Source organism: Etheostoma cragini, chromosome 3 (genome assembly GCF_013103735.1).
Source record: "Etheostoma cragini isolate CJK2018 chromosome 3, CSU_Ecrag_1.0, whole genome shotgun sequence".
Lineage (NCBI taxonomy): Eukaryota > Metazoa > Chordata > Actinopteri > Perciformes > Percidae > Etheostoma > Etheostoma cragini.
In genome coordinates this window covers 29,205,441-29,214,147 of record NC_048409.1, presented here as the reverse complement: position 1 = coordinate 29,214,147, position 8,707 = coordinate 29,205,441, and positions in this window count along the sequence as shown.

Below are 8,707 nucleotides of genomic sequence, written 5' to 3'. Positions count from 1 at the left end.
AACCAACACGAGGGACAGCGTTCCCTTCGAAAAGGCTGTCAAACTCCTCATCTCACGATGAAAGCTCATCATGCCTTGGAAGAATAAAGTTAAAGTAGAGAAACAATCCTGTGAAGATGGACTCCTTGCATGAGCAGAGATGGTGAGACTGTGCGAGTGACACGGATGTTCTCACTTGTCAGTCCAACGTTTTACTTCAGATGTCTGGACATTAATTGGATGGTTTATCATGAAAACAGAGACATATGTGGTCCATAGAAGATGAATCCTAAAGACTATGATGCTCCTCAGACTTTTTACCAGTTTACATGCAAACGCCTCCACTCTGGCCGGAGGTTTCAGGAAGACTTGTTTTCAGAAACGAGAGGAAATGTCTCAGTTTTTCAAAATTACCACGTACATGTAAACGGAGCCTACAGGTTCACTGACTGATTGAATGCCACCGCAACTAATGACTAAACTACCTACAGAACAGAAACATACAGACATTGCCACACCTTACACAAGCTATCACCGTGAATGCTACAGAGTCTACTAATCTTTAAAATATGAACCCGTGGGTTGCTCCAATTTTTTTTTTTTTTTGTCTTTTAAATAATCCGTATTGGTCATTTTACGCAATTGACTCGTATTAGATGCTACAGCAGCAACATATAAGACAAACAGCAAACAAATAATATTTTAAGAAATAATAATTAGGAGAGAATACAAGAATATATATGACAAAATACAAAGGAAAGAATGTACAACCTACTTAAATTTAAGTATTTATAAAGATGTAAGTAAATGTAAATATACTTTATGTAGCGCTTTTCTAGTCTTAACGACTACTCAACGCTCTTTTATATCGTACAGGGGCCATTCACACACATTCACACACTGTGGCCGAGGCTGCCGTACAAGGTGCCACCTGCTCATCAGATACACACTCACACACATCTACACACCGAAAGCACCTCGGGGGTTCAGTGTATTGCCCAAGGACACTTCAACATGGGATCGAAGTGAGCCACAGTTGCCCCAAGTACGTATGACCTATGTTTGTGCAAGTTGCAGTATAGTGCAGTATTGGGACGTCTACTAGTCTTATCTAAGACTCAGTGATGAAGTGTTAAAACGTTGTATGGTAGGAATGAGGTGTTTATGAAATGCCCCCTTTCCTCTGGCGTTACCCTCAAACATGACATTTTTTGCCCCATAGTGGTTAAGAACCAAAAAATAACAACAATCTGTTTTTCATCTAACCCCCAGCTTGTGTTGTGGTTTGGGGTTTTTGTTGTGATTATTTTTCCGTCTTAGCCCTCCTGGTTTTTGTGTCTCAGTGTTCCCTCCCGGGTCTCATGTTGTGGGTCTGGTCTTGTGTTCCCCTCGGTGTCGATGTGTTCTGTTTCCTGTTTTATTTTGAAGTCTGTTTTTTTTTGGTCTAGTCTCGGTTCTACGTTTTACTTCCTGTGTCTTCCCACTCTTGTGATTCCCTGATGTTTTCCACCTGGTTCCCTGCCCTCTCGTCACCTGCCTCTCGTTACCTCGTTACCTCGTTGCCTCGTTACCTCGTTACCTCGTGTATATAATGTCTGTGCTTCCCTCGTCTCTTGTCAGATCCTTTTGTCGCGTCCATATGGTCGTGTCTACGTTCCTGTCTCGTTCCAGTGAGGTTTTCCCTGGTTATCCCTTGTGAGTTTTCCCCCTTGGAGTTTACCCCGTTTTATTATCACCTTCCCCTGTGCCTGTTTTTGGATTGTGGACTTTTTGGATTTCTCCTTTTGCTCCCTGTTTTTTGTTGGACTGTATCAATAAACCCTTTTCTGAAGCTCCCTCCTGCTTTTGGGTCCTTCTTCCTTCCCCATAACAAGTTTGACTTTATTTGTATTGTATTGTTTTAGCTTATTTGACAGCAAATGTTCTCATATGTCGGTATATCTGTCTAGTTGTGTACGACCAGAGTTAGCCTCAGGCTAATAAAGTTAATTTTCATGTGTTGTCCCTGGCAATATGCTGGAAAGGAGGAGTTTTTTTGCCTCTGGAGGCGGCTGCCGTGTCTACAGACTTTTTATTCTGGATACATCTGGCACATTCCCCACACCACTGTACTGTTTACAGTAAATAAAAGCTTGTCCTCTTTCAAGACGATGGACAATAATGAAAGCATTTCAACCCAGTGGAGCTCAGGTTCATCCAGCTATTCACTCAGAAATATTGATCAGTCAGTTCATCCAAATATTCCCCTCTATCCATCCCTGTGTCCTCACGTTCCAAATCTCCATCCATCCGCTCATCCAGTTTAATTCAAATCCATTGCAACTCAACCACAATATCTATTCCATCTATCTGTCAGGTCAAACGTCCGTCCATTTATCTACGCACCTATCTGAGGACATTTGTACGGGACAGAGAGCCAGCAACGGGAAGGAAGACAAAGGTGGAAAAAGTCGTGTTTTTGTTGAAAAGTTGTGTGTGTTTCGTTCAAGTTACTTAGAGAATAAAGGGAGAAAAGAGAGATGGTGATGGCTAAAGTCTCAGAGGGCGGTGTTGTTTGTGCTGACCCCTCATCAGTATTCTCCACCTTCTCCTTCAGCTCCGCGTGTCCATAGAAACCATCCTCTTAGTCTCTTTCTTCTTCTCTTCTCGTCTTGAGTATTCCCGTCATGCACGCTGCCCTTCCTAACCTTTTGCAGTGCTAATGTTTCCAGAGGCATCCGTTGACTCTGCGAGGACTTTAGCAGGCTTTAGCTCTCCGCCGCCACGTCGCTGCTGTTTCTGAAGAGCAGGGAGTGAGAGAGAGTTCAACCCACAGAGGGGCGGACAAGCTTCCTTCCGAAAATAATGAGGATATAAAGTACAGTGAGTTCAAAGTGTCGAACACTGCCTGGAACATTTAAACCCCGTTGAATACCACAGCCAATACACTTCAGATCACATGTGTCAAACCCAAGGCCCGCCGGCCAAATCTGCAGATTTGGATCCGCCCCACATCTCAAAATAACTGACCCACTTGCTTTTTCTGAAGTTTTTGTCCCTTTGCCGATGCTTTCCGCGCTTTTCTTCGAAGTCTTTGCCACTGTGGCATTTTTCGGCCCTTTCTCATACCTTTTTTGCCGCTGTTCAGGTGCATTCTTGGCGTATTGCTAACTTCAGGCAGCGGGAAGTGATCGCAGCATTGACCAACAAAAACCTTACAAAGCGCACACACTATGCTTATACACAGGAATGCACAGCAGCACACAAACATGCAAAAACATTAAACAATATCACAATGTGAAATAGTGTTGTGATATGATCTGCTCTCACGCTTTCACTTCATGCATGAGCAGATCAGTTTCTTCTCCTGAATAGCTCTTCTTCCTGCTTAGTGAATCAGCCAAAACCAACAGACTCAGGAACAGTTCCTACCCACAAGCCATCTCTCTGATGAACAGCTGACTTCTTACCCACAGTGTAAGTGTTATATTTCATTAGCATGTTGGAGTCATTATGAAATCTATTGGATCGATTTATGTCACAAAATTGAAACAGCCATTTGTAGAACTGCTTTCATGCTCAAATGAGCTGAGAGGTGACATAGCCGCGTATTATTTTACATTGGCTCGACATGCCGAGTTATTGTAACACACTGTGCAGCATACAAATGAACAAGTCCCACATCGAGCTGCTACATTCATCATGGCATGCGGACTAATTATATTTTACATTAATGTGTTTACTTGTTTGTGTGTACGGCTTACCGTGTGCAACTAATGTGTGCATGCATCTTATGGAATATATATATAGCTCCCAGTTAGTTTCTGTTATGAAATATGACGCCAGTCACAGTGGCAATAATCCTATTAACTGATTTGGGAATAACACTGAGGATGGAGCGGAGACAGAGCCTTGTTCTCAGTGAGGTGTTGGCTGCTTACTATTCAACCGCCAGGAAGACCGTTACAGATGAAGAACGTCCACGATGAGACATTAAAAAAATAAGTGAAATATTTCTGAAAATAACTCTTGTTTAACTTCATTTTTCATTGGGATTTTTCTCTTCATGTGTCTGTCTGCTTCGATCACCGGCGACTTCTTTAAACAAGACTCTTTCCCTCTTATTTATAAATTGAGAGCAAAGCAGATAGAGAAATGAGGAAAAAATATCTGTGTGTGTGTCTAAGTGAGTGTGTGTGTGTGTGTGCATCTCTGTGACGGGGGGGTTGTGTGTGTGTGTGTGTTTAAGTGTGTGTGGGGGGGTTGTGAGTGAGCGAGCGAGCAAGTAAGTTTGTGTGTGTATGTGGGCGTGTGTGTGTGTGGAAGTTGTGAGTGAGTGGGTGAGCGAGCGAGCAAGTGAGTGTGTATGTGGGTGGGGGTGTGTGTGAGTGTGTGAGTGTGTGTGTGTGTGTGAGAGAGAGTGAGTGAGTGTGTGTGTATTTGGGTGGGGGTGTGTGTGAGTGTGTGAGTGTGTGTGTGTGTGAGAGAGAGTGAGTGAGTGTGTGTGTGAGAAAGTGAATGAGTGAGTGTGTAGGTGTGTGTGTGTGTGCGTGTGTGAGTGTGTGAGTGTGTGTGTGTGTGTATGTCTGTGTGTGAGAGTGGAACTTCTTCCCTCATTAGAAATTCTTTGTTGTGATACTGATTCTAATTTAGTTTACATGAGTTGCATTTTTATGTACAGTACTACAACATTATTGCACATATAGGATAATAAACGTTTAGGGTGCATGTCTGGAAACCACTGCACTACACGTTCTCTGGACTCAGATATACATACATATCATATCTCACGAAAATCCAGCTTGACGAATCTTCACACATCAGATTAATGTCAGATCTACTGTAAAAAGACACTGATTATTCCACATAGACCTCATCAATGAGTTGCAAAGAGGCCATGGCTACTGGAACATAAATATAACCAGACTATATTTAATTTTTTATGCATTCTTTTAAAAATGATGACAACTTACATGCACACGGCTCCCGTTACTCAAACCCCCCGATGCCATTGATTTGCAATTAGGCTGACATTTAGATTCCTAACTGGTGATAATTAGCACTCATCACCGTATCTTGTTTGGAAATGTTGGCTTTTATCGCCCCATGGCTGAGTAAAGACATCAGCATTGTTATTGACTCCATCTCGAAGCATTATTCCATAAAACATAGCATTAGTATGAGATCATTTACATGCAGAGAGCTGGAGTTAGTTAGTCTGGAAATCCAGATGCAAATCTGAAAGATTAAGGGTATTAATATTAAGGCCACAAGAGTATAGTTAATGAGCTCCATTACTGAATGCCAGCTGAGCAACTTGGAGTTATTCTCTCGCTAGAAATCTGGATTTCCAGGAGTTTGTGCTGCAGTCACTGAAAACAGACTGAAACATCACATCCACGTGGATCCATCAGGTCTCTCCCTGGACTCATTTGTTTATTCATGCTTTCACAGCTATTTAATGTTTTTTGTATCTGTATTTGTTGTAGTATGTTAGCTTATGTTGCCATCTGTGCTAAAACACATGCCCCATGTCTCTCATCCAGCCCAACCTGGGCTCGCATTGCCAGACCTTCCTCCACGGCGCTGCGGAGGAGGGTCTGACTAGTCCACACAGCGTTCCAGGATGGGAGAAATACGTGGTCTGATTTATTGGCATTTCTTTGCACAATTTCTTCAACAGAGCAATCCTGGGAATGGATTGTAGTCGATATTGACCAAGCCCAAACTAACCCGGAAAACGACCACATTGGTCAATTGTGCAAGCCGCTCATAACAACCTGTGTAAAACCAAAAATCTATCAAAACATGTAGGTCGTTTTACAAGTTATACATTCAAGCTTTACAGTCCTTGTTTTAGAAGTTTCATATGACTCATTTTAAGCCAATCCCTGATGTTTTACTAAACCTTAGCTAACCCCTTAGTATTTTTGTTGTCCAAACTTAACTTGTTTTGTCTGTAGACAACACAAGGTGAATTTACTGCCATCTGAAACACAGTCCGTCTCTCATCCAGCCCGTCCTCACCCGCGAAACATTCACATGGGTTGATTGTGGAAAGCCGCTCATAATGAACCCTAACCATTGGTGTAGTCTACGTGATACGCAGGTATACGTAGTATACCCACTAAGAAAGCTCCAGGATATGCATATACCTGCTTAAAAATGCTCCATGACACGGAACAACATGCCTTCCATTATATGTTTGATATATTTTGAATTGCAATCTTCACATAGGCCAAATAAAGGGATTTCCATTATAAATTGGTGCATTAAAAGTGTATCTGAATAGTTGGGAGGAAACCCACACACCCAACAATGATATGGTCTGTCCCCCAAAAGGCAGGTTATGGCTCAGATATATCCGTTTAACTAACGCTGAGTATTTTTGTTGACCAAATTAGTTTTGTTTCCCAATGTTTTAGTGTATTAAACTGCGGCCGTTGGGGTTAAATAGAACAGTCACACGACTACGATCACATGATGAAACTGCCACCGTGGGGCAGTTAACAGAACAGTCATAGGCATGTTTCCTTGGATCAGGGAGGCTCCAAAATCCTGGTGTCACCATGGTCCCGGTACATGTTCTGTGATGCCGTGTTCATCCTGCTACGCTCTGCGGTGCCCCGCTCCGTCCTGCTACGTCCTGGTATGCCATGAACTACTACAAAGAACTACTACAAACTACTCTTTATTGGGACTCTTCATTTTAACCCCAACCGGTCGTCAGACACCACCTACCAAGAGCCTGGGTCTGGGTCTGGGTCTGGGTCTGTCCGAGGTTTCTGCCTAAAATGAGTTTTTCCTCGCCACTGTCGCACTGTTGCTTGCTCTGGAGGAGACTACTAGAACTGTTGGGTCCTTGTAAATTATGGAGTGTGGTCTATCTGTAAAGTGTTTTGCGATAACTCTTTTTATGAATTGATACTATAAATAAAATGTTTTGAATAGATGCTAGATCTCACCAAAAACACGTCTCGTAGTCAAAACCAGACGACTTAAACCACATCCAACTGACTTTCCTGCAGTGTTTATATTTATTACATTTATTAGGACCTACATTTAACTGACATGAGGCACAAGAATGGGACAGTTAGGAAAAGATGGTGGGTTGGGTTACTAAATGCACATTTCAGTGACGCACGGGACAAGATCAGGACACGAGATCTGGTCTTGGATCCCCCCAACCTTCCTCCCTACATGGATTTTGAGTCTTTCATACTACTGTCTAGCTGTTGCCTCTCATACTACGTTGCTGAAGGGTGTTTGCATCCGTCGCTGCGAGACACTGACCAAGCGTCAGTATTTGACGAGTTGGGAGTGAGAATGAGAAAGACTGTTTCCAAATACAATTTTTAACAACCCCCCCCCCCCCACAACTATATTTCTCTCTCAACCTCTGCCCAACAGCAACAAAAACTAAAAACACAAGTGACAGAATCACAGCAGCAGCTCCACAGCAGTGCCTCCATTTGCATGAGAGCTAAAGTCCTTTTTGCCAGTAGAAAGAAAATCAATAATTCATTTATTTTCTTTGTTTTAAGATGAACATTTGTTAGATACAGGTGCAGCAAAATCACCTCAGGGTCAGGGGCAATGTTCACAGACAAGAAGAACATGATGTTATTGATCACCTTCCTCCAGAACGTGTTATTCTGTCACTCCCAGACTGTTCGTTAGCCTCATTGCAATTAAAACAAAGGTCAAATTTATCACTGTTATTTATTTTATTCAATGTAACAGGAGTTGTGTACGTCTGAATCAGTCAAATATATTCGACTGGGGGGTCCTTGACCAACTGCCACTTTGCTCGTTTGAAAGCCATGACGTCTCTCCAAAATGAGCAGGCCAACTTCTATGGGTGGGCAGAGAAAGGGGAGCTAACCTTTCCCCTTATGACCTCATAAGGAGCTAGATTCCAGATCGGCCAATCTGAGCTTTCATTTTCTCAAAGGCAGAGCAGGATAGGCAGGGCCCGGTTTACACCTAGCACCATTTACAGCCACTGGGGGGCCACAGGCGTGCTGGGGGAACTCAATGTTAAAAAATGTTCATGCCGTATGACCTTTAAAGGTGCCGTAGGTAGGATTGTAAATATCCACGACTTTGTCAAAGAATTTAAACATCCACAACTTCTCAGTCCCCCCGCCATCCCCTTTCTGCTAAATCCCAAAACGGTCTCCTAAGCCCCTCCCCCCACTAGGGAGAAAGAATACGTGTGCGTGAACAGGGATAAACACGCAGTTAGACACTCCCCTGGCCCTGATTGGTGCATCTGAACAGGGAGCGGTGGGTTTTTGAAAATCACACTACAAGCTGTAGGTGGAGCCAGAGGAGCCGGATATTTTTTTTTAATGACCTGCTTCATGTAGTTCTACTGGAACGTAGGGTCGTTTTCAGCAACTAGGACAGAAAGTTAGTTTCATAAGTCTTACCTGCTGCACCTTTAAGTAGTTTAATTCAACGCGTAACAATGGTTTGCTTTCTCCGATCTCATCAAAAGGTATTTGGGGAAAATGTCAGACTCTCTCTCTTGTTTAATTGAAACCGCTCTAGTCTGTTTATCTGCTGCATCACTGCAGGGTTCACTCCCTTTGTGACACCGTGCTTCAGGAGAAGGTTTCGCTGTCTGGATGTGCACTGGGGCGGTTTTGACAGCTGGCATTTGTGGAGTATAAACAAAGACACAGATATGGTAGATACCAATCCATATATCCATATATATATATATATATATATATATATATAT